A 24,503-nucleotide genomic window follows, 5' to 3' on the forward strand; every position below is an offset into this window, starting at 1 on the left:
TCCATCCATCTCTCAGCCGCTGCCTTAGACATAGCCGCCCCATCACGCATGCTCAGCTCACACTGCCCGGGTGATTGACGGAAGCTCCGGACCAATAAGAAGAGCGGGGGCGGGGCTAGAGGACCGAGCAAGCGTTGGTCCTCCAACCAATCGGAGTGTGCGAGGGGCGGTGCTTGCGGCCCCCACCCAGTGAGCGGGGCTGAGCCGGATCTCCCGTATTGAGCATGCGCGGGCGGCGGCGACGGCGACGGCGACAGTTGGTGGAGCCCGGATGATGTGGGACACGAGACGGTGGGTTGTCGGCGCGGGGCAGGAATTGGAGCCGCGAGTGGGGCAGGTGAGCTTCATAAACACCTGGTGTAGGGCCCAGGGCCCAATAACAGCCCAGAGGCTGAGCCCGGGTTTGTCTCGCCCGTGGGGACAGGGCCTCAGGCTCCCAGGGACACGGACACTAAATGCATTCTGGAAGGAAGAAAAATGGGAGGCATTCTCAACCAAATGGTCCAATTTAAAGGTGAACACAAATCTGTGAGGGGGCAGGATCAGCTGATCAATCTGTTAAAGCATTAATAGCAGTATAGAGCACAACAAGCTCAACCTTTATCAGTCACTAGTTAGACCTCATATTGAGCATTTGCTCAATTCTGGGCACCACACTTTGAAAAGGACATCAATAATAACTTTCAAAACGATGAATGCTTCAAAGGGAAAATGTTCTAGTGCTTTGGGGTACGTGCAAGGAGCGGCTCTTTCAGTGAGTCGGACAGGCTTGGACCGATTGGTCTCCTTCGGTGCTGTATGATTCCCTGAAATGGTGACAGTCTGGGAGCATCTGTCTAAGATGGTGAAATGGCAAGGTGTTAGGGAGAGCCCATCACCAAAACAGGGAGATATTACAGATATATAGGGAGGGTCAGAGTGAATAAAAAGGTGACGAGAGCACAGACACCCAGACAGAGTCAGCGCCTTCGGGGAGGAGAGGGAGGGGAACCAATCTGTCAGATAATGCAATAATGAAGAAGAAAGCTGCAGACTGCAGGAAGATATCAATGGACTGGTCAGGTGGACAGAACAATGGCAAATGTAATTCAATCCACAGAAGTGTGAGGTAATGCATTTGGGGAGGGCTAACAAGGCGAGGGAATACACAATAAATGGTAGGACAATGAGAAGTGTAGAGGAACAAAGGGACCTTGGAAGGCATATCCACAGATCCCTGAAGGTAGCAGGAAAGGTAGATAAGCAGGCATACAGAATACTTGCCTTTATTAGAATACAAGAACAGGCAGGTTATGCTTGAACTGTATATAAAACACTAGTTAGGTCACAGCTAGAGTATTGTGTGCAGTACTGATCACCACATTATAGGAAAGATGTGATTGCACGAGAGAGAGTACAGAGGAGATTTAGGAGGATGTTACCTAGACTGGAGAATTTTAGCTATGAGGAAAGATTGGATAGGCTGGTGTTTTTTTTTGAACAGAGGAGGCTGAGGGGAGACCGAATTGAGGTGTATAAAATTAATAAACCTATTACTCTTAGCAGAGGGTCAACAACCAGGGGGCATAGATTTAAAGTGGTAGGAGGTTTAGAGGGGAAATCTCTTCACCCAGAGGATGGTGGAGGTATGGAACCCACTGCCTGAAAGGGTGGTCAAGGCAGAAACCCTTGTAGCATTTAAAACAAACTTGGATATGCACTTGAAGTGCCGTGACCTACAAGGCCACGGACTAAGAGCTGAAAAGTGGGATTTGGCTGGATAGCTCTTTGTCGGCCGGCATGGACATGATGGGCTGAATGGCCTCCTTCAATGCTGTAAACTTCTGTGATTCTATGATGCTGTACTTACAGTGATGATGTTTGTAAATTATGAGAAATATAGAAGATTAAGGGGTGATCTAATTGAGGTGTTTAAGATGATTAAAGGAGTTGATGGGGTGGATGGAGAGAAACTATTTCCTCTGGTGAGGGAGTCCACAACAAGGGGACACGACCTTCAAATCAGAGCTCGGCCGTTCAGGGCAAATGTCAGGAAGCACTTCCTCACACAAATGCTGATTGGCTGTTCTCTTGTCTGGAGAGTCTAGAACTAGCGGTCATAGTCTCATGACAACAGATGGCCATTTAGGACTGAGATGTGACGAAATGTCTTTACTCAAAGGGTTGTGAATCTTTGGATTTCTCTTCCCCAAAGAGCTGTGGATGCTCAGTCGTTGAGTATATTCAGGGCTGAGATCAATAGATGTTTGGACAATAAAGAAATCAAGGGTTACGGGGATATTGCGGGAAAGTGGAGTTGCGGTAGAAGATCAGCCTTGATCTTATTGAATGGCAGAGCAGGCTTGAGGGACTGTTTAACCCACTCCTGCTCCTATTTCTTATGCTCTTAAAGCGTCGTGGAAATCTGGAACTCTTTTCCCCATAAAACGGAGGCTGGGGGCCAATTAAAAATTCCAAAACTGAGATTGATACCTGCTTCTTTAGGCAAGGGTGTTAAGGCGATGGAACCAAGGAAGGTAGACGGAGTTAAAATACTGATATAATTGAATGGCGGAACAGGCTCAAGGGGCTGAATGGCCTGTTCCTGTTCCAATGTTCCAACTAATAGCCTGTCGACACTCACTGTCAAGGACATTGGGCACATGGGCTACCACATATTGGAGAGAAACTGGTGAGTGTAGTACTGAACCCAACCAGAGTCGGCACCTTCAGGGGAAGAGAGGGAGGGGAACCAGTGAGTGTGGAACTGAACCCAGCCAGAGTCAGCACCTACAGGGGAGGAGAGGGAGGGGAACCAGTGAGTGTGGAACTGAACCCAGCCAGAGTCAGCACCTTCAGGGGAGGAGAGGAGAGAAGGATAAAAAAGTAGGAATTTGTGCAATGTGCCTTGCTCTCTCCCTGGATCCTAAAACTACTGGCTCGCTCTTCCCCATCTGAAGTCTACAGGCTCTAAAGCCGAAGCTTGGTGACCCGCAGTCCTGACTCCTTGATTTACCTCCCCTTCTCTCCTCCTGTGTCCCCCTTGGTTGTGTTCCACACTCTGGGCCTTGGCCTTTCCCCGGGGATTCTCAGTATGAACAGGGGGATGTGTGATGAGACAGGATGTTCCAGCTCTCCACCTTTAAAGGGACACGGAGAGGACCCGCTGGGCTGAATGGCCCTGCTTTATGACATCACTGCAGTGCCTAGCAACCAACCTCCTTGAGCCCTGCTCATTATGGGCTGGGTTTAGCATTTGATGGGACAGTGTAGAGGGAGCTTTACTCTGTATCTAACCTGTGTTGCACTTGCCCTGGGAGTATTTGATGGGACAGTGTCGAGGGAGCTTCACTCTGTATCTAACCCGTGCTGTACCTGCCCTGGGAGTGTTTAAGAACATAAGAAATAGGAGCAGGAGTAGGCCATTTCGAGCCTGCTCTGCCATTCAGTAAGATCATGGCTGATCTGATCATGGACTTAGCTCCACTTCCCTGCCTGCTCCACCTAACCCTTTACTCCATTATCGCTCAAAAATTTGTCTATATCCGCCTTAAATATATTCAGGTGAATTTATAATGGGGAACAAAGAAATGGCAGACCAATTGAACAAATACTTTGGTTCTGTCTTCACGAAGGAAGACACAGATAACTTTCCGGAAATACTAAGGGACCGAGTGTCTAGAGAGAAGGAGGAACTGAAGGATATTCTTATTAGGCAGGAAATTGTGTCAGGGAAATTGATGGGATTGAAGGTCAATAAATCCCCAGGGCCCGATAGTCTGCATCCCAGAGTACTTAAGGAAGTGGCCCTAGAAATAGTGGATGCATTGGTGATCATTTTCCAACAGTCTATCGACTCTGGATCAGTTCCTATGGACTGGAGGGTAGCTAATGTAACGCCACTTTAAAAAAAGGGAGGGAGAGAGAAAGTGGGTAATTATAGACCGGTTTGCCTGACATCAGTAGTGGGGATAATGTTGGAATTAATTATTAAGGATGAAATAGCAGCACATTTGGAAAGCAGTGACAGGATCGGTCCAAGTCAACATGGATTTATGAAGGGGAAATCATGCTTGACAAATCTTCTGTAATTTTTTGAGGATGTAACTAATGCGAAGACAGAATATTATCTGAATGGCGGCAGATTAGGAAAAGGGGAGATGCAACGAGACCTGGGTGTCATGGTTCATCAGTCATTGAAAGTTGGCATACAGGTACAGCAGGCAGTGAAGAAGGCAAATGGTATGTTGGCCTTCATAGCTAGGGGATTTGAGTATAGGAGCAGGGAGGTCTTACTGCAGTTGTACAGGGCCTTGGTGAGGCCTCTCCTGGAATATTGTGTTCCGTTTTGGTCTCCTAATCTGAGGAAGGACGTTCTTGCTATTGAGGGAGTGCAGCGAAGGTTCACCGGACTGATTCCCAAGATAACAGGTCTGACATATGAGGAAAGACTGGATCAACTGGGCCTTTATACACTGGAGTTTAGAAGGATGAGAGATTCTCATAGAAACATGTAAGATTCTGACAAAACAGGACAGGTTAGATGCGGGTAGAATGTTCCCGATGTTGAGGAAGTCCAGAACCAGGGGACACAGTCTTAGGATAAGGGGTAGGCTATTTAGGACTGAGATGAGGAGAAACTTCTTCACCCAGAGAGTTGCAAACCTGTGGAATTCCCTGCCGCAGAGAGTTGTTGATGCCATTTCATTCGATATATTCAAGAGGGAGTTAGATATGGCCCTTACGACTAAGGGGATCAAGGAGAGAAAGCAGGAAAGGGGTACTCAGGGAATGATCAGCCATGATCTCATTGAATGGTAGTGCAGGCTCGAAGGGCTGAATGGCATACTTCACCTATTTTCTATGTTTCTATGACCCAGCCTCCACAGCTCTCTGGGGCAGAGAATTCCAAAGATTTACAACCCTCAGGGAAGAAATTTCTCCTCATCTCAGTTTTAAATGGGTGGCCCCTTATTTTAAAACTATGTCCTCTCGTTTTATTTTCCTCTAAAAGTGGAAATAACCTCTCTGCATCCACCTTGTCGAGCCCCCTCATTATCTTATAAGTTTCAATAAGATCACCTCTCATTCTTCTGAACTCCAATGTGTATCGGCCCAGCCTACTCAACCTATCCTCATGAGTCAACTCACTCATCTCCGGAATCAACCTGTGAACCTTCTCTGAACAGCCTCCAATGCAAGTATTTCTTTCCTTAGATACAGCGACCAAAACATATGAAGGTTAAAATCACCCTTGATTATTGCTGTTCCTTTTTTACAAGTCTCCATCCAATCATGTAGCTACTATTAGGGGACTTAGACTATGCCCACCAGCGACTTTTTCCCTTTATTATTCTTTATCACCACCCAAACTGATTCAAGCTCTTGATCCTCTGAGCCAATATCGTTTCTCACTAACGCACTGATCCCATCCTTTATTAACAATGCTACCCCACCTCCTTTTCCTTTCTGTCTGTCTTTCCGAATTGTCAAATACCCCTGAATATTTTGTTCCCAGTCCTGGTCACCTTGCAACCATGTCTCTGTAATGGCTTATCAGATCATACCCATTTGCACTCCCTCAATAGAAAGAATGTCCTTCCTCAGATTAGGAGACCAAAACTGTTCACAATATTCAAGGTGTGGCCTCACCAAGGCCCTGTACAACTGCAGTAAGACCTCCCTCCTCCGATACTCAAATCCTCTCGCTATGAAGGCCAACATGCCATTTGCCGCCTTCACCGCTTGCTGTACCTGCATGCCAACCTTCAATGACTGATGTACCATGACACCCAGGTCTCCTTGCACCTCTCCTTTACCTAATCTGTCACTAATCAGATAATAATCTGCCTTCCTGTTTTTGCCACGAAAGTGAATAACCTCACATTTATCTACATTATACTGCATCTGCCATGCATTTGCCCACTCACCTAAGCTGTCCAGGTCACCCTGCAGCCTCTTAGCATCCTCCTCACAGCTCACACTGCCACCCAGCTTAGTGTCATCTGCAAACTTGGAGATATTAAATTCAATCCCTTTGTCTAAATCATTAATGTAGGCGAGGGGCACCAGTAAATGGGGGATAGAGGAGGGGCACCAGTAAATGGGGGATAGGGGAGGGGCACCAGTAAATGGGAGGATAGGGAGGGGCACCAGTAAATGGGGGATAGGGGAACCAGCCCACACTGCGATATGTGTGCGCACTAGCTTTGTGCAGCAGAGCTGGTCTCCAGTCATATTGGTTACTTGCCACTGGATAAAGGCCTAGCTCTGTCAAGCCCGTGTGGTGGCTGGTGTGCTCCGGTCACCACACGTTAATAAAATCCACGCACAGGCATCTTCCACCCTTCAATTGTAGTTCAAGATCTGGAATATCGGGTCCTTCAGTGAAATATCTGTGAACTCTTGTGGAAGCAAGTCATCCTCGTTCGAGGGACCGCCGATGAAGATGATTTGTATCTATTTGTGCCGTTAACTCATCTATTTTGTTACAAATACTACGTACAGTTGGACAAAGAGCTTTTAAATTTGTTTTTTTACCCTTTTTTTCCTGATCATTTCCTCTGTCCTTCAAAACTCACTTTCTGCATGTTTGATGGGACAGTGTAGAGGGAGCTTTACTCTATATCTAACCTTTAGGTTTTTGGTGTTACGGACAGAGGGGTAATGTCCCCTTGGAGTTTTGTATTCCTTACTGTCCCCTGTAAATCGGTTTAGCTATTTTTTAGAAATTATGCTCATTGATCTTTCTTCTTCTTAGTCTTATCACTTCCTTTATTTGGGTTATCTCTTGTTCCTTATGTTCTGGTGTTCTATGTTATAATCGTTGTGCCTCTGTCATTCTGGACCCTGGGGCCATGTTGTATGTTATAATCGCTGAACCTCTATGTCAGGATTAACAAAAATAACACATGGTTGATGGCTGAGTTTGCAACCATTAAAGTATGCAAATTCACCAATAAGTAATTGTGATACTGGGGTGGTGTTCATGGAAAGCACCAGATGGAAGGACTATTTGAGTTCTCATCACTGCATTCTGTGTGGCTGGAATCTAGGGCTACTGACTCCACAAGTTCCTTAGTCAGACACTCATTGTCCTCTTTCACAATTTCACGGGAGGCTTCTACAACTGTGCTCGTGCTCCCTTCTGAGGAACTCTGACAAGAATTCAGGCAATCTTTGAGACAATTGTGGGTGATGTCTGAAGATTAACAGAAATTGGATAATGGGGCCATGTTGTTCCTTTGGAATTGTGTGTGTGGGGTGGGTGGGGGGAGATATTCCTGGATTTTCTAGGGGGCGGTGTTTCGTGTCTTGTTTCTAAGTTAAGATTTTTTATTTTATTATTCCTAGCTGTGCATATGTGTGTCGTTCTGGACACTGATGCAATTTAGTATCTTTAGGTTTTAGGTCTGTGTTGGGTTTGGTCTTGGACTCTGACGGCTTAGGTTTTGTGGTGTTTGGGTCTTGACTAATCTTTGTGGGGTTATGTTTTAGATTAGGGTTGGTTGGCTGTCTGGCTCTGGGTTAGGGTTTAGGGCTACGATTTGGTTAATATGTTCCCGGGTAGGGATCTGTTTTGAAGTTCAGTTCAGGATTGGGTTTTAGGGCTTGGTTTTCATTCATGGGTTGTTTGGGTTGTGGTTAGGTTTTTAGGGGTGGGGGCTGGTTACTGAGTTTTGGGGTAGGGTCGGGGCTCCGTTTGGGGTTAGAGTAGGGTTGGGTTCGGGGTTAAAGTTTGAGTTAGGATTAGGATTTTATTTGGGCTTGTCGGTTGTTTGGATCATGGTTAGGTTTTTAGGGGTGGGGGCTGGTTGATAAGTTTTCGGATAGGGTTGGGGCTCTATTTTGGGTTTGGAGTGGGGTTGGGGTAGGGATAGGGCTGGGTTTTGGGGTTAAAGTTTGGGTTAGGGTTAGATTTGGGCTTGTCGGTTTTTTGGGTTATGGTTAGGTTTTTGGGGTGGGGGCTGGTTGTTCGGTTTTAGGTTAGGATTTAGGGCTCAGGTTGGGATAAGGGATAGGTTTTGGCTTAGGGTCGGGGTTAGGGCTCGGGCGGGATCCGGTGGGGACAAGTGTCCTGGGGTCCTTCGTAGGGTAAGTTTTAGTGGTAGGGTCATATACTTGGGGATATGGTTGTCTAGTGTTTGTGATGCGGTTACCTGCCCAGGGTTCCCAATATTGTCCCTGAAAGGGTTCCGTCCTGTTTGTGAGAATGTGTAAAGAAGGGTTACGAAGGTGGTAGATGGATAGAGAATGTGGCAAAAGGATGGAGATAGGGAATCATGGGAAAATAGCTGAAGAAATGTCAAGATGCAGACAACTGCAGAAGCGACAGAAAAAAAAGGGGTTACCAAGAGTTGAAGTTGAGGTTAGACACGGGTCATGAGAAAGCCGCAAGGCAGCACAAAGAAAGAAAGCAATCCGAGATAGGAGGGAAAATGTAATAGTTTTTACTGATAAGGAGGAAGGGAAACTAATTGGGTTCTTTACTGATCAGGGAAGACAGTGTAGCAAAGCTATAACTAACCTGACCTGACACCAGCCCTAATTGGGAGACTTTGGCGGGGCGGCGGGGGGGGGGGGGGGAAGGCAGAAAGGGATTGGATAGACCAAGCGCTAATCAAATGTGTTCTGTTTTGAAAATGTATAACTGTTGTTGTGTCGTGCTGAAAAGGGGCTTGTCCAGTGGAAGGTAAACAGGCTCTGATTGAGAGTGTTCCTTTGTCTTGACAAGTCCCGGCCGGAGAATCTTCAATCAACGTCTTTTACAGAAAAGGCAAGCAGGTGTTCGTGTCAGTGTATTCGCTGAAACAGATTGAGGGAAAAAGAATCCGTATCAACATTTGTGGGAGAAAAAGTAGTCGGGGTTGTGTGGGTGGAGTCCTCTTTAGATTGGGGGGGGGGGCGGATTATACTCCTTGTTATATGTGAGAGGTCGGTCTGTTGTTTGGAGCTCGGGCTGTTTCTGGGGCTGATTATACCGGTGGGGTTGGTTGTTAGTTACCCATTGTGATATTTAGGTGTGTTTATGGTCTTGGGTATTACTGACGTGGAACTTCTATGGAAGGGTCTTATTAATAATTACATTTCTGAAAAATTGAATTGAGCCTACCGATTAAATTCATAAAGATTGAATTTATTTATTCCCTCGTAGGGGGATGTTGGCCTCGGAAGGGTTCTTTGTGGGGGGGGGGGGGGAGCGGTTTGTCATTTAAAAATCGTTATTAGGTGGATTGTTGGTTCCCTGCTATGTATTCAAGTGATTTCTGTGAAATTAGGGAACTTATTAATTGTATGGAAGTAAATTGTGTTTTTTGGATTTATGAATAATATGATGGTGCAAGTCAGGGATATTGATTGGCGAGTTATTGTTGTTTAACCAGCCTGTGGGATCAGTGTGCTGTGCACGGGGGCTTGCTGCTGCTGTTAGTCAGACCGCTGATCCCTCACCCCGCGGAGCTGCCTGTCCGAGTCTGTGTCTCCCATTTTATTCATTAAACAGTTTGTAAATGTGTGGATTGTGTTTGGGTTGTACGGGAGTGGTGAGGGGGTTTGTTACTGTGTTTTGGGCGGTGGGGGGGTTTGTTACTGTGCTTTGGGCAGTGGGGGGGGGGGTGTTACTGTGCTTTGGGCAGTGGGGGGGGGGTTGTTACTGTGTTTTGGGCAGTGGGGGGTGTGTTACTGTGTTTTGGACAGTGGGGGGGGTGTGTTGCTGTGTTTTGGGCAGTGGGGGGGGGTGTTACTGTGTTTTGGGCAGTGGGGGGGGGGGTTACCATGTTTTGGGCAGTGGGGGGGGTGTTGCCGTGTTGGGGCAGTGGGGGGTGGGGTTAATTGTGGTGGTTTGGGGATGGAGTCTCGGGTCATTCGGTGGTTTGTGTATTTGGGCCTAGTGCCGATGATCAGCCTCGGGCTGGATTTCTGTGTGGCCCGGGAGGGAGGCCTGTTGTTCCCGGGGAAGGGATCAGTCTCCGGGTTTTTTAGGGGTTTGATTTTAAGTCGCTGTTACGTTCTTTGTGGAGATTGAGTTTTGTACTTTGGTGGACTGCTTTTTATTTTGGGATTTTTAATTTAATTATTTAATTATAAAAAAATTACATTGTTTTAACTATTTTTAGGTGAGGGTTCTTTTTATGAATGATTGGGCCGTAGGGTGGGGAAGGGGATTATCAATGATTGGGCTGTAGGGTGGGGAAGGGGATTATCAATGATTGGGCTGTAGGGTGGGGAAGGGGATTATCAATGATTGGGCTGTAGGGTGGGGAAGGGGATTATCAATGACTGGGCTGCAGGGTGGGGAAGGGGATTATCAATGACTGGGCTGTAGGGTGAGGAAGGGGATTATCAATGACTGGGCTGTCATAGAAACATAGAAAATATGTGCAGGAGTAGGCCATTCGGCCCTTCTAGCCTGCAGCGCCATTCAGTGAGTTCATGGCTGAACATTCAACTTCAGTACCCCATTCCTGCTTTCTCGCCATACCCTTGATCCCCCTAGTAGTAAGGACCTCATCTAACTCCTTTTTGAATATATTTAGTGAATTGGCCTCAACAACTTTCTGTGGTAGAGAATTCCACAGGTTCACCACTCTCTGGGTGAAGAAGTTCCTCCGCATCTCGGTCCTAAATGGCTTACCCCTTATCCTTAGACTGTGACCTCTGGTTCTGGACTTCCCCAACATTGGGAACATTCTTCCTGCATCTAACCTGTCTAACCCCGTCAGAATTTTAAATGTTTCTATGAGGTCCCCTCTCATTCTTCTGAACTCCAGTGAATACAAGCCCAGTTGATCCAGTCTTTCTTGATAGGTCAGTCCCGCCATCCTGGGAATCAGTCTGGTGAACCTTCGCTGCACTCCCTCAATAGCAAGAATGTCCTTCCTCAGGTTAGGAGAACAAAACTGTACACAATACTCCAGGTGTGGCCTCACCAATGCCCTGTACAACTGTAGCAACACCTCCCTGCCCCTGTACTCAAATCCCCTCGCTATGAAGGCCAACATGCCATTTGCTTTCTTAACCGCCTGCTGCACCTGCATGCTAACCTTCAATGACTGATGTACCACGACACCCAGGTCTCTTTGCACCTCCCCTTTTCCTAATCTGTCACCATTCAGATAATAGTCTGTCTCTCTGTTTTTACCACCAAAGTGGATAACCTCACATTTATCCACATTATACTTCATCTGCCATGCATTTGCCCACTCACCTAACCTATCCAAGTCGCTCTGCAGCCTCACAGCATCCTCCTCGCAGCTCACACTGCCACCCAACTTAGTGTCATCCGCAAATTTGGAGATACTACATTTAATCCCCTCATCTAAATCATTAATGTACAGTGTAAACAGCTGGGGCCCCAGCACAGAACCTTGCGGTACCCCACTAGTCACTGCCTGCCATTCTGAAAAGTACCCATTTACTCCTACTCTTTGCTTCCTGCCTGACAACCAGTTCTCAATCCATGTCAGCACACTACCCCCAATCCCGTGTGCTCTAACTTTGCACATCAATCTCTTGTGTGGGACCTTGTCGAACGCCTTCTGAAAGTCCAAATATACCACATCAACTGGTTCTCCCTTGTCCACTCTACTGGAAACATCCTCAAAAAATTCCAGAAGATTTGTCAAGCATGATTTCCCTTTCATAAATCCATGCTGACTTGGACCTATCATGTCACCTCTTTCCAAATGCACTGCTATGACATCCTTAATAATTGATTCCATCATTTTACCCACTACCGATGTCAGGCTGACCGGTCTATAATTCCCTGTTTTCTCTCTCCCTCCTTTTTTTAAAAGTGGGGTTACATTGGCTATCCTCCACTCTATAGGAACTGATCCAGAGTCAATGGAATGTTGGAAAATGACTGTCAATGCATCCACTATTTCCAAGGCCACCTCCTTAAGTACTCTGGGATGCAGTCCATCAGGCCCTGGGGATTTATCGGCCTTCAATCCCATCAATTTCCCCAACACAATTTCCCGGCTAATAAAGATTTCCCTCAGTTCCTCCTCCTTACTAGACCCCCCAACCCCTTTTATAACCGGAAGGTTGTTTGTGTCCTCCTTCGTGAATACCGAACCAAAGTACTTGTTCAATTGGTCCGCCATTTCTTTGTTCCCCGTTATGACTTCCCCTGATTCTGACTGCAGGGGACCTACGTTTGTCTTTACTAACCTTTTTCTCTTTACATATCTATAGAAAGTTTTGCAATCCGTCTTAATGTTCCCTGCAAGCTTCTTCTCATACTCCATTTTCCCTGCCCTAATCAAACCCTTTGTCCTCCTCTGCTGAGTTCTAAATTTCTCACAGTCCCCAGGTTCACTGCTATTTCTGGCCAATTTGTATGCCACTTCCTTGGCTTTAATACTATCCCTGATTTCCCTTGATAGCCACGGTTGAGCCACCTTCCCTTTTTTATTTTTATGCCAGACAGGAATGTACAATTGTTGTAGTTCATCCATGCGGTCTCTAAATGTCTGCCATTGCCCATCCACAGTCAACCCCTTAAGTATCATTCGCCAATCCATCCCAGCCAATTCACGCCTCATACCTTCAAAGTTACCCTTCTTTAAGTTCTGGACCATGGTCTCTGAATTAACTGTTTCATTCTCCATCCTAATGCAGAATTCCACCATATTATGGTCACTCTTCCCCAAGGGGCCTCGTACAACGAGATTGCTAATTAATCCTCTCTCATTACATAACACCCAGTCTAAGATGGCCTCCCCCCTAGTTGGTTCCTCGACATATTGGTCTAAAAAACCTCGGGTGAGGAAGGGGATTATGGCTGTAGGGTGGGGAAGGAGATTATCAATGACTGGGCTGTACGGTGGGGAAGGGGATTATCAATGACGGGACTGTCATGTGGGGAAGGGGGATTATGGCCCTTAAATTGTGAATGGTTTTGGTTTGTTGACCAGGGTCCGTGCCGTGTTGACTGACCGCGTGGGAGGTTGGAGGGGAATTTAGGACGCACTTTTTTTCTTGTATTTCAATTTATTTTCGTATGTGTACTCTACAGTTCGACGGCAATAATTATCGGTTGGAGGTGTGTGAGGGGGGGACAAGGGGGGACAGAGAAATCATGGCTCCTTAAATGTACGCCACTGTTCATCAACCGTCTTACACTTTAATCTATTTTCCCAGTCCACTTTAGCCAACTCTGCCCTCATACCTTTGTAGTCTCCTTTATTTAAGCTTCGTACGCTGGTTTGAGATCAAACTTTCTCGCCCTCCATCTGAATTTGAAATTCAACTATGCTATGGTCACTCATTTCAAGGGGATCCTTTACTAGGAGATTGTTTATTAATCCTGTCTTATTACACAGGACTAGATTTAAGATAGCCAGCCCCCTGGTTGGTTCCGTTACATATTGCTCAAGGAACCCGTCCCTTGCGCACTCTATGAACTTTTCCTCAAGGCTACCCTGACCAATTTGATTTGTCCAATCAATACGGAGGTTAAAATCACCCATGATTATTACTGTTCCCTTTTTACAAGACCCCTCTATTTCTTGGTTTATACTCCGACCAACAGAGTTGCTACTGTTAGGGGGCCTATAGACTACGCCCACCAGTGACTTTTTCCCCTTATTATTCCTTATCTCTACCCAAACTGATTCAACATCCTGATCATTTGAGCCAATGTTGTCTCTCACTATTGCAGTGATTCCATCCTTTATCAACACAGCTATTTTGTTTCCCTGGAGTTCCTATTATGAGTTTCAGAAACTTCGGTGCCAAGTGGACCAGGTGTTTAAAGATTTCCCTCTTTCCATGTTGCTGTTAGTTAAAGGTACAGAGATTGATTTCCCCCTCATTATGCATCTTTAGTAGTTAAACAAAAATCCTTCCTGTTCGTAGTGAGTCACATTCTGCACTGGGGAAGACGGCTGGTGGCTTCAGCCTTTAAAATACTCCTCCTTTTGTTCAAATCCCTCCAAGGCCTTGTCCCTCCCTATCTCTGTAACCTCCTCCAGCCCACCAACCATCTTAATTATGGGAAACAATTTTCAGTGTCAGAAGGGTCGGTAACCAGAGTGGAGTTGAGGTAGAAGATCAGCCATGATCTTACTAAATGGTGGAGCAGGCTCGAGGGGCCAATGGGCCTACTCCTGCTCCAATTTCTTGTGTTCTTAAATTGTTGTGGGAATGCAGAACTCGATGTTTCCCATATAACTGAGACTGGGGGCCAATTGAACAGGCTCAAGGGGCCGAATGGCCTATTCCTCTTTCTATGTTCCTACTTAGTGATGACTTTTGTAAACAGCTTTTACAGGGGTTTAGAAGAGGAGGATACGCTGAGGGGATTAAACCTGGGCCCCTCCTGTTAATGTGACTCAGTCACACTGGTCAGTGCCTGTACCCACTGAGCCATTGGGAGGAGGGGAGGGTCCAGTGACCCTGCTGGAAAATGCACATGTGAGGCCTCAAGTGAGGACAGTGGAATAGCTTGTCGACACTCACTATCGAGGTTCACACATGGAGATTGGGCACATGGGTCACATATTGGAGAGAAACTGATGAGTGTAGAACTGAACCAGCTGGGTTTCTATGACATTCTGGCCACTTTCAAGGTCACTTTGTTGTCATGCCGGCCCCACAAATCAGATTCATTAAGTTCAAATTACTAACCTGCCTCTTTGTGGGTTCTCTCTCACACTCCCTTTTTCCTATTTTAAATTAATTTTACAGTGTATTAGAAGGAGAGGATTTGAAGACGGCAAACTCAAATCGCAGACCGCATCAAGATCTGACCGGGTCACTCGATTCATCGGGACCTGAATATCATCGGCCTCTCAATATGGAAGCAAAAAGCACCGTTGACAATGGGGAGAAAGTGTACACGTGTTCTGTGTGTGGACGAGGCTTTAGCCGAATCTCTGGCCTATTGAGACACAAGCGCAGTCACACCGGGGAGAGGTCATCCACCTGCTCCGAGTGTGGGAAGGGATTCACTTCGTCATCCAACCTGCTGAATCACCAGCGAGTTCACACTGACGAGAGACCTTTTTAAATGCCCGGATTGTGGGATGAGCTATAAACATTCCGGGGAGCTGACGTACCATCAACGTGTTCACAGTGGGGAGAGACCGTTCAGGTGCTCTCACTGCGGAACTGGGTTCAGTCAATCATCTAAACTCACTGTACACCAGCGCACTCACACTGGGGAGAGGCCGTTCACCTGCTCAGTGTGTGGGAAGGGATTCATTGATTCATGCAACCTACTGAGACACCAACGAGTTCACACTGGGGAGAGGCCATTTTTCTGCTACGTGTGCGGGAAGGGATTCACTCAGTCATCCGACCTTCTGAGACACCAGCGAGTTCATACCGGGGAGAGGCCATTCACCTGCTCTGACTGTGGGATGGGATTCACTCAGTCATTCCACCTGCTGACACACCAACGAGTTCACACCGATGTGAGACCTTTTAAATGCTCTGACTGTGAGAAGCGATTTAAAACCAAAAAGCATCTACTGATATACCAGCGAGTTCACACCGGGGAGAGGCCGTTTATCTGCTCCAAGTGTGGGAAGGGATTCACTCAGTTATCCAACCTGCTGACACATCAGCAAGTTCACACTGACGAGAGACCTTTTAAATGCCCAGACTGCAGTAAGTGCTATAAAAGTTCAGCGGAACTGAGCTGCCATCAACGTGTTCACACTGGGGAGAGACCATTCAGATGCTCCATGTGTGGGAAGGGATTCTCTCGTTCATGCGACTTTCTGAGACACCAGCGAGTTCATACTGGGGAGAGGCTGTTCACCTGCTCCGTGTGTGGTAAGGGTTTCACTCGTTCATCCAACCTGCTGACACACCAGCGAGTCCACATGTGACTGCAGGGGTGGGATTCTACTGGTAATCACATCCCGACTGAACCATGTTCATTCTGACAGATGGGGTTTGTTTCTGCTGATGCTAACTCCTATAACTGGGCAAGACTTTAATATTCTGGATGAATGGGAAATAAATCAGCTTTGCTTTTAACACATTGCTATGGATTTTTGTTTTTCCCACCTGGGTGTTTAGCATCACCTGGTGAACTCAGAGAGGACAATCTGGGGGGAGGACCGTACGGTGGGAACAGAACTTCAGCCTGGACACAGTCCTTCAGGGCCACACTGAGAGGGCCAAACGGCACTTCGGTCTTTCTCGTCTCGCTTCACCGCCAACAAAGTCGCCGTGCGGGTTAATCTTGAGGTGTGTAAGAAATGTGTCCCAGCCATGCACTTCCATGGTTTGGCAGTGCTAAATGGTATATACTTCAATGCAAGGATGATGATACAAAAGTTGATCATGTGGTTGATAATGAAGAAGAAAGTTACAGACTGCACGAAGATATCAATGGACTGGTCAGGTGGGCAGAACAGTGGCAAATGGAATTCAATCCACAGAAGTGTGAGGTAATGCATTTGGGGAGGGCTAACAAGGCAAGGGAATACACAATAAATCATAGGACAATGAGCAGTGTAGAAGAATAAGAGGACCTTGGAAGGCATGTCCACAGAGCCCTGAAGGTAGCAGGGCAGGTAGGTAAGGTGGTTAAGAAGGTATACAGAATACTTGCCGAGGCATAGAATACAAGAGCAGGGAGGTTATACTTGAACTGTATAAAACACTAGTTAGGTGACAGCGAGAGTACTGTGTGCAGTTCTGGTCACATTACAGGAAAGATGTGATTGCATTAGAGAGGGTACAGAGGAGATTTAGGAGGATGTTACCAGGACCGGAGAATTTTAGCTATGAGGAAAGATTGGATAGGCTGGGGTTTTTTTTGGAGTAGAGGAGGCTGAGGGGAGACCTAATTGAGGTGTATAAAATTATGAGGGGCCTAGATAGAGTGGATAGGAAGGACCTATTACCCTTGGCAGAGAGTCAACAACCAGGGGGAGTAGTTTTAAAGTGGTCGGAGGTTTAGAGGGTAAATCTCTTCACCCAGAGGGTGGTGGGGGTATGGAACCCACTGCCTGAAAGGGTGGTAGAGGCAGAAACCCTCGTATCATTTAAAACCAACTTGGATGTGCAATTGAAGTGCCGTGACCTACAAGGCCACGGACCAAGAGCTGAAAAGTGGGATTAGGCTGGATAGCTCTTTGTCGGCCGGCATGGACACGATGGGCTGAATGGCCTCCTTCAATGCTGTAAACTTCTGTGATTCTATAATCCTGTACTTACAGTGATGAAGTTTGTAAATTATGAGAAATATAGAAGATTAAGGGGTGATGTAATTGAGATGTTTAAGATGATTAAAGGAGTTGATTGGGTGGATGGAGAGAAACTATTTCCTCTGGTGAGGGAGTCCACAACAAGGGGACACAACCTTAAAATCAGAGCTTGGCCGTTCAGGGCTAATGTCAGGAAGCACTTCCTCACACAAATGCTGATTGGCTGTTTCTCTTGTCTGGAGAGTCTAGAACTAGGGATCATAGTCTCAGGATAACATACGGCCATTTAGGACTGAGATGTGGAGAAATGTCTTCACTCAAAGGGTTGTGAATCTTTGGAATTCTCTGCCCCAAAGAGCTGTGGATGCTCAGTCATTGAGTGTATTCAGGGCCGAGATCGCTAGATGTTTGGACACTAAAGGAATCCAGGGATACGGGGATAGTGCGGGAAAGTGGAGTTGAGGTAGAAGATCAGCCATGATTTTACTGAATGGCGGAGCAGGCTCGAGGGGCTGTTTAGCCTACTCCTGCTCCTATTACTTATGCTCTTAAAGCATAGTGGAAATCCGGAACTCTGTTCCCCATAAAACGGAGGTTGGGGGCCGATTGAAAATTCCAAAACTGAGATTGATAAATTCTTCTAGGGCAGGGGTATTAAGGCAATGGAACCAAGGCAGGTAGACAGAGTTAAAATACTGATCAGCTGAATGGCCTATTCCTGTTCCTATGTTCCTACTTACAGTGGTGCTTTTTGTAAACAGTTTTTACAGGGGATTAGAAGGTGAGGATATGCACACAGGATTAAACCTGGGTCCTTCTTGTTCCTATGAATCAGTCACACTGGGCGTTACCTTTACCCACTGAGCCATTGGGAGGACGTTACATTTACCCACTGAGCCATTGGGAGGAGAGTCCAGTGACCCTGCTGGAAAATGCACGTGAGGCCTCAGGTGAGGACAGTGGAATAGCATGTCGACACTCACTGTCGAGGTTCACACATGGACATTGGGCACATGGGTCACATATTGGAGAGAAACTGGTGAGTGTAGAGCTGAACCCAGCCAGAGTCAGCACATTCAGGGGGGGAGGGGGAGGGGGAGGGGAACCAGTGAGTCTAGAACTAAACCCAGCCAGAGTCAGCACCATCAGGGGAGGAGAGGGAGATGAACCAGTGAGTGTAGAGCTGAACCCAGACAGAGTCAGCACCATCAGGGGAGGAGAGGGAGATGAACCAGTGAGTGTAGAGCTGAACCCAGACAGAGTCAGCACCTTCAGGGGAGGAGAGGAGAGAAGGATGAAATAGTAGGAATTTGTGCAATGTGCCTTGCTCTCTCCCTGGATCCTAAAACTACTGAACTCGCTCTTCCCCATCTGGTCTACAGGCTCTAAAACTGAAGCTTGGTGGCCCTCAGTCCCGACTCCTTGATTTACCTCCCCTTCTCTCCTCCTCTTTCCCCCTTGGTTGTGTTCCACACTCTGGGCCTTGGCCCTTCCCCGGGGATTCTCAGTATCAACAGGGGGGATGTGTGTTGAGACAGGATGTCCCAGCTCTCCTCCTTTAAAGGGACAAGGAGAGGACCTGCTGGGCTGAATGGCCCTGCTTTATGACATCACTGCAGTGCCTAGCAACCAACCTCCCTGAGCCCTGCTCATTATGGGCTGGGTTTAGCATTTGATAGGACAGTGTAGAGGGAGCTTTACTCTGTACCTAACCCGTGCTGTACCTGGCCTGGGAGTGTTTGATGGGACAGTGTAGAGGAAGCTTTACTCTGTACCTGACCGGAGCCTGTTTCACGCACACACTTGGTGCTCAGAATACCCGTGGAATACAGTGTAGACATGATCCCAGCCAGAGTCAGCATCTTCAAGGGAGGAGTGGGAGCGGAACTAGTTAGTGTAGAACTGAACCAAGCCAGAGTCAGCACCTTCAGGGGAGGAAGAAAACAGCGAAAAGAAATAAATAATGGAGATGGTGCGATGGGTTTGGATTTCAGCACAGGGAGGAGGGAGAGTGTGGGATGGGGATTTACAGCTTTGGGGGAACATGCTAGGGAAGAATGTTCCATAGAAACTCGAATTGTCTGTTCTGAATTTCTATCCTGTACTTAGTGATGACTTTTGTAAACACCTTTTACAGGGTATTAGAAGGGGAGGATGTGCAGACAGTAAATTCAAACCAACATGATGTCAAGATCTGACAGAGTCACTCCATTCATCAGGACCTGAATATCATCGGTCTTTGATTGTGGAAGGAGAAATGTTTCTCTGTTCTGTCTGTGGGAAAAGATTTCAAACATTAGTGTGACTGGAAAAGCACCGAGATACGCACACCCGAGTGAGAGTGTTCCAGTGCACTGACTGTGGAAAGAGCTTTAACCAGTTACACAGCCTGAAAAGACATTGCATCATTCACAGTGGGGAGAAACTGTACATGTGTTGTGTGTGTGGACGAGGCTTCAACTGATCGTCCAACCTGGAGAGACACAAGGACACCCGCACCACGGAGAAACCATGGGAATGTGGGAAGGTATCAGATCCCCATCTGAGCTGGAAATTCATCGATGCAGCCACACTGGGAGAGGCTGTTCACCTGCTCAGTGTGTGGGAAAGAATTCGCTCAGTCATCCACCCTGCTGAGACACCAGCGAGTTCACCATGGGGAGAGGCCATTCACCTGCTCAGTGTGTGGGAAGAGTTTCACTCAGTAATCCCACCTTCTGGCACACCAGAGAGTTCACACTGGGGAGAAGCCGTTCAGTTGCTCCCACTGCGGAAAGAAGTTCAGTCACACCACCTCACTGAACACCAGCGAGTTTGCACTGGGGAGAGGCTGTTCACCTGCTGTGTGTGTGGGAAAGGATTCACTCAGTCATCCAGCCTCACTACACACCTACTGGTTCACATCAATCAGAGGCTTTTTAAATGTTCTGACTGTGAGAAGAGCTTTAAAAGCAGAAATTGACCGATGAGACACCAACGCATTCACACTGGGGAAAGGTCATTCACATGCTCAGTGTGTGGGAAAGGATTAATTGATTCATCCAACCTGCTGAGACACCAGCGGGTTCACAACTGACTGCAGGGGTTGGATTCTGCTGTTAATCACACCAAAGACTAAACCGTGTTCATTCTGACAGTCGGACTGTGTTTCCCCTGTAACTGGGCTGGAGTTTAATTTTCTGGATATCTGACAAGTAAATCAGCTTTGGTTCAAACACGCAGTTTGTCGATTGTTTGATTTCTCCAAGAGGAGACTAATTGATATGCTGTTACTGACTGTTCCATTTTTGGGCCTTTTCCCCTTTGTTCAATAAAGACCTGTCCTTATGTAGTACCTTACGTGACTTCAGGATATCCAAAAGTGCTTTACACCAATGAAGTACAACAACATCAAAGTACATTTGTAATGTAGGAACTGTGGCAGAGGATTCACGCACAGCAAACTTCCATGAAAGCAATGGCCAGATAATCTGTTTCAGTGATGCTGGTTGAGGACTGATGGGGTCTCAGTTGAACGACTCATCCAAAAGATGGCAACTCTGACAGTTCAGCGCTCCCTCAATACTGCATTGGAATGTCAGTCTAGATTTTGTGCCCAACTCTCCTGAGCTTCTGCTGAGCAGCTAGGGACTAAATTAAAAAGCAGAACCACAAAGCTGCTAATCTCTGGAATACTACCTGAGCCACGAGCAAATTTACACAGGGTAAATAAAATCAGAGATAAACATGTGGGACAAAGACTGGTGTGGGAGAAATGGGGCACTGGCACCAGTACTGGGATAAGAGGGAGATGTTCCGTCGGGAGGGGCTTCACTTGAACCAGGCTGGGACCAATGTCATGGCAAATCGAATAACTAAGGCTGTAGATAGGGCTTTAAACTCAATAGTAAGGGGGAGGGATTCGGTGAGTGGAAATTTAAACAGTCGAGAAGGAGATAGAGCAGGGTAGCAATAGGGATAATAATCAGAGTGCGACCAAGCATATACACGAGTGCATCAGAAAATGGTGAAAAAGACAAAATTACATGCTCTTTATATGAATGCATGCAGCATTCATAACAAGATAGATGAGTTGACGGCACAAATTGAAATAAATAGGTATGATCTGATAGCCATTACAGAGACGTGGTTGCGACGTGACCAAGGCTGGGAACTGAATATTCAGGGGTCTTTCAGAAGGATAAGTAGAAAGGAAAAGGAGGTCTGTTAACAAAGGATGAGGTCAGTGCAGTAGTGAGAAATGATATTGGCTCAGAAGATCAAGATGTAGAATCAGTTTGGGTGGAGATAAGAAATAAGAGAAAGAAGTCACTGGTGGGCGTAGTCTATCGGCCCCCTAACAGTCTCCACACTGTAGGACAGAGTATAAATCAAGAAATAATGGAGGTTTGTAAGAAAGGTACGGCAATAATCATGGATGATTTTAATCTTCATATTGATTGGACAAACCAAATGGGCAAAGGTAGCCTTGAGGAAGAGTTCATAGAGTGTATGTGGGATGCTTTCTTAGAACAACACATTGTGAAACCAACCAGCAAGCAGAGTATTTTAGATCTGGTAATGTGTAATGAGTCTGAATTAATTAATGCTTACGTAGTGAAGGATCCTTTTGGGAAGAATTTCAACTTCAATTTGAGGGTGAGAAAGCTCGGTCTCAAACTAGTGTCCTGAACGTAAATATAGGCAATTACAAAGGTATGAAGACAGAGTTGGCTAAAGTGGACTGGGAACATAGATTAAAGGGTAAGACGGTAGATAAGTAGTGTCAAACATTTAAGGAGATATTTCATAACTTAGCAAAGATATATTCCAGTGAATAGAAAGACTCGAAGAGAAGGATGAACCATCCGTGGCTAACTAATGAAGTAAAGGATGGTATCAAATTGAAAACAAAGGCATACAATGTTGTGAAGAATAGTGGCAGGCCAGAGGGTTGGGAAATTATTAGAAACCAGCAAAGATGACTAAAAAAATTACAAAGAGAGAGAAAATAGTTTGAGAGTAAACTAACAAGATATATAAAAACAGACAGAGCTTCTACAGGTATGTAAAAGAGAAGAGAGTAGTTAAAGTAAATGTTAGTCCCTTAGAGGATGAGACTGGGGAATTAATAATGGGAAACAGGGAAATAGCAGAGACTTTGAACAAATATTTTGTATCGGTATTCACGGTAGAAGACACTAAAAGCATTATTTTTCCTACCACTAATGTTAAGCTGACAGGTCTATAGTTCACTGGACATGTTCTATCTCCCTTCTCAAAATAGAGATATCAGTCAGCTATCCGGCACTCCTCTGGCAATATACCTTGTTCTAAAGAATGATTAAATAAGTGTAGTAATGCCTCTACTATCTCTTCCCGAGATTATTTTAAAATGCGCGGATGTAATCCGTCCGGATGAGAGGTTTTATTCTCTTTGAGTTTGAATAGCTTATTTAATAGTTCTCTTTCTTTTTTAAGTGCAGTTAACTCATTTCTAATCTCATCGCCCAATGTCATGTCCACCTGCTGTGTCTCTCTAGTAAATCATAAGAACTAAGAACATAAGAAATAGGAGCAGGAGTAGGCCATTTGGCCCCTCGAGTCTGCTCCGCCATTTAATAAGATCATGGCTGATCTCATCTTGAGCTCAACTCCATTTCCCTGCCCGCTCCCCATAACCCTTCACTCCTTTATCATTCAAAAATCTGTCTATCTCCACCTTAAATATATTGAATGACCCAATTCCCACAACTCTCTGGGGCAGAGTATTCCATAGATTTATAACCCTATGAGAGGAGAAATTCCTCCTCATCTCAGTTCTAAATGGGCGACCCCTTATTCTTAAACTAGGCCCCCTAGTTATAGATTCACTCACTGGTGGAAACATCCTCTCAACATCTACCTTATCGAACCCCCTCAGTATCTTATATATTTCAATAAGATCACGTCTCATTCTTCTAAGCTTCAATGAGTAAATGCCAAACCTGCTCAACCTTTCTTCATAAGTCAAACCCTTCATCTCAGGAATCAACCGAGTGAACCTTCTCTGAACTGCCTCCAATGCAATTATATCCCTCTTTAAATAAGGAGACCAAAGTTGTGCGAGCCACTACAGATGTGGTCTCACCAATACCCTATAGAGTTGTAGCAAGTCTTTGCTGCTTTTATACTCCATCCCCCTTGCAACAAAGGCCAACATTCCGTTTGCCTTCCTGATCACTTGCTGTATCTGCATATTAAATGTTTGTGTTTCATGCACAAGGACCCCCAGGTCCCACTGTGTGATAATCAAGGGGCTATTGAGATGGGCGGGGGGGGGGCACTTAAAACAATCACCAGCATTAGAGAAAATGTACTAGGCAAACTAATGGGATTAAAGGTGGACAAGTCTTCTGGACCTGATGGTCTGCATCCTAGAGTCCTAAAAGAAGTGGATGCAGAGATAGTGGATGCAGTTGTTGTAATCTACCAAAATTCCCTGGATTCTGGAGAGGTCCCAGTGGATTGGAAAACCATAAATGTGACAGAAAGCAGGAAACTATAGACTGGTTAGCCTAACATCTCATTGGAAAAATGCTGGAGTCCATTATTCAGGAAGTAGTAGTGTGACATTTAGAAAATCATAATACAATCAAGCAGAGTCAGCATGGTTTTATGAAAGGGAAATCATGTTTGACAAATTTGCTGGAGTTCTTTGAGGATGTATGAGCAGGTTGATAAAGGGGAACCAGAAGATGTCGTGTATTTGGATTTCCAGAAGGCATTTGATAAGGTGCCACATAAAAGGTTACTGCACAAGTTCAGCCATGAACTCATTGAATGGCGGTGCAGGCTCGAAGGGCCGAATGGCCTACTCCTGCACCTATTTTCTATGTTTCTAAGAGCTCACGGGATTGGGGTAATATGTTAGCATGGATAGAGGATTGGCTAACTAACAGAAAACAGAGTCGGGATAGAAAATAGATGCAGGAGTAGGCCATTCGGCCCTTCGAGCCTGCACCACCATTCAATAAGATCATGGCTGATCATTCACCTCCGTACCCCTTTCTTGCTTTCTCTCAATATCCCTTGATCCCTTTAGCCGTAAGGGCCATATCTAACTCCCTCTTGAATAAATCTAACGAACTGGCATCAACAACTCTCTGCGGAAGAGAATTCCACAGGGTAACAACTCTCTGGGTGAAGAAGTTTCTCCTCATCTCGGTCCTAAATGGCTTACCCCTTATCCTTTGACTGTGACCCCTGGTTCTGGATTCACCCAACATCGGGAACATTCTTCCTGCATTAACCTGTCCAATCCCGTCAGAATTTTATATGTTTCTATGAGATCCCCTCTCATTTTTCTAAACTCCAATAAATACAGGCCCAGTC

At 46.0% G+C, this 24,503-nt stretch overlaps 1 pseudogene; it reads left to right on the forward strand.

The window, feature by feature from the left end:
• Positions 1 to 217: 217 nt before the first annotated feature.
• Positions 218 to 20,369, forward strand: LOC139257682 (zinc finger protein 235-like; annotated as a pseudogene).
• The last annotated feature ends 4,134 nt before the right edge of the window (positions 20,370 to 24,503 follow it).

This window comes from Pristiophorus japonicus, unplaced genomic scaffold (assembly GCF_044704955.1).
Source record: "Pristiophorus japonicus isolate sPriJap1 unplaced genomic scaffold, sPriJap1.hap1 HAP1_SCAFFOLD_894, whole genome shotgun sequence".
In the NCBI taxonomy this organism is placed as follows: domain Eukaryota; kingdom Metazoa; phylum Chordata; class Chondrichthyes; family Pristiophoridae; genus Pristiophorus; species Pristiophorus japonicus.